The sequence below is a fragment of the Ranitomeya variabilis genome, chromosome 3, assembly GCF_051348905.1.
Source record: "Ranitomeya variabilis isolate aRanVar5 chromosome 3, aRanVar5.hap1, whole genome shotgun sequence".
NCBI classification, from domain to species: Eukaryota; Metazoa; Chordata; class Amphibia; order Anura; family Dendrobatidae; genus Ranitomeya; species Ranitomeya variabilis.
Window position 1 is genome coordinate 623,947,672 of NC_135234.1, and position 2,611 is coordinate 623,950,282.

Sequence of the window (2,611 nt, forward strand, 5' to 3'; positions counted from 1 at the left end):
AAATTTTACCACTAACATGAAGTACAATATGTCACGAGAAAACAATGTCAGAATCACCGGGATCCGTTGAAGCGTTCCAGAGATATAACCTCATAAAGGGACAGTGGTCAGAATTGTAAAAATTGGCCCGTTCATTAACGTGCAAACCACCCTTGGGGGTTAAATAAAGATTTTTTTTATACTATTTACACATTGTATAGTACTCCAATTTTGGTTTTTTTCATATATGTCTAAACTGCTGAATTTCTACACAGCCTGTGTTTTTCATGCAACATGCTTCATTTGATGCTATGATTGCCATTACCTTTATAGAAAACACAGCTATCTGGAAAACAAAAGGTCCATAGCACATTGTCATATTTTACATCTATATGACTAAGACATTATTATATCTTTATTATACTGATAACTGTACACTAGACATTATGGGAAAAAAAACTTCTGAAACTAGACAACCACTTCTCTAAATTCTGTAGATGTATTATAATGCCCAGAGACCATTTGTTCAATTTGGAGGAAGATGCTGAGGATAATAATAATAATTTTTATTTATATAGCGCCAACATATTCCGCAGCGCTTTACAACTTATAGAGGGGACTTGTACAGACAATAGACATTACAGCATAACAGAAATCACAGTTCAAAACAGATACCAGGAGGAATGAGGGCCCTGCTCGCAAGCTTACAAACTATGTGGAAAAGGGGAGACACGAGAGGTGGATGGTGACAATTGCTTTAGTTATTTGGACCGGCCATAGTGTAAGGCTCGGGTGTTCATGTGAAGCTGCATGAACCAGTTAACTGCCTAAGTATGTAGCAGTACAGACACAGAAGGCTATTAACTGCATAAAGTGTATGAGAACACGATGCAAGGAACCTGATTATGTGTTTTTTTTCTATTTTTAATAGGCCACACAGGGATAGTTAGGTTAATGCGTTGAGGCGGTAGGCCAGTCTGAACAAATGCGTTTTTAGGGCACGCTTAAAACTGTGGGGATTGGGGATTAATCGTATTAACCTAGGTAGTGCATTCCATCATTTAATTCTTTAAAGGCCTTAAGCTCGATCTCAAGCCATGCCAAATTGATGAACGCTCGGTAGGAAGGTCGATATTGTGCAAGTCTAGATAGGTCCACCTCGGTCTTCTCTACTGTTATCTTGATTGTATCAAGCCATCAGATTGCTGGTCTTCCTCTTCGCCTTGTTCCTTCCATTCTTCCAACCATAACTCCAATAATTGCGCTCTTGTTTCTTTATCGTTCAGGTTTCGCATCCATATGTTACTACATAAAGGACCAGACTATGTATGAGAAGTGTATTCATCACCAGTGAAATGACATTGAACACCTTGTATAGTGACTTCATTGTTGATTTGCCCATAGCTATTTTCCTATTGACTTCCGATGTCGTACTTACAACCAGTTACCATTTGGAACAAGAAAGGAATACAACAGACACTGCTTCATTCTTAGATGAACAAAAACATTTATTTGATGAAATGGATAAAAATGTACTCTTAGGCTACGTTCACATTAGCGGCGGGCGCCGCATGCGTCATGCGCCCCTATATTTAACATGGGGGCGCATGGACATGCGTCGCACTTGTGTTTTGCGCCGCATGCGTCGCTGCGGCGCCCGCGTCTGGGCGCAGAGGACGCAGCAAGTTGCATTTTTGCTGCGTCCAAATTCAATTAAAAAAAGGACGCATGCGGCGCAAAACGCAGCGTTGTGCATGCGTTTTGCTGCGTTTTTGTTTGCGTTGTGCGCTGCGGCGCCGACGCTGCGGCGCACAACGCAAATGTGAACGTAGCCTAAGCTATAAATCAAACATTCAGTTACAAAAAATAATTTACAACATTCAAGCTGTAGTAAAAAACCCTTGCTGTAATTGTTGGTAAAGATTCCCAGCCCCCAGATAAAAAAAAAGAGATGATGTTTGGGCTGTGGATGTTCATAGCAGAGAGTTTTCAAAGAAAGCCACAGGCCCCTTTACTACACCAGCACCATGGTCCTGCTATTCCTGAGAAGTCCCCACTTCCCTATACCAAGCTTAACCTTTTTGCTCTTTGTTCATATGAAAAAATAAAATATTTATCTTTTATTCTGTCTATATTTATTTACATGTAAATATGCAGGAGGTTTGAGTCTGCCGAGTGGTTATGTCCACAGAAAACTGTAGATCTGCACATTGCTCATTCCTTAATAGTGATTATATATAACAACTGCACTTAACGGGGCAAAAATTTAGAATACTGTGGATTAAACATGTACCACCTGTAAACGATTACCGTATATGCTCGTGTATAAGCCGAGATTTTCAGCACATTTCTTTGTGCACCATGATAGTGCATTTGATTTGAGGCCTGGACAGGTAAGCACCTTTGCCTGTTTTTTCTGTGGTGTTTTCTAAACGTATACAGCAGAAAAAATATCCACCTGTCAATATAAATTTTAAAAACAACTCCAATTAAGGCAAATGTAAAAACAAACTTTTTGTACAGAAATCTCCACTTACATCACTGAGAAAACATGTCAATACAGGTACAACTAATTAGACATATAAAATCTCAAAATAAAGCAAGTGCTCACACTAAACACAAGCACAAAATG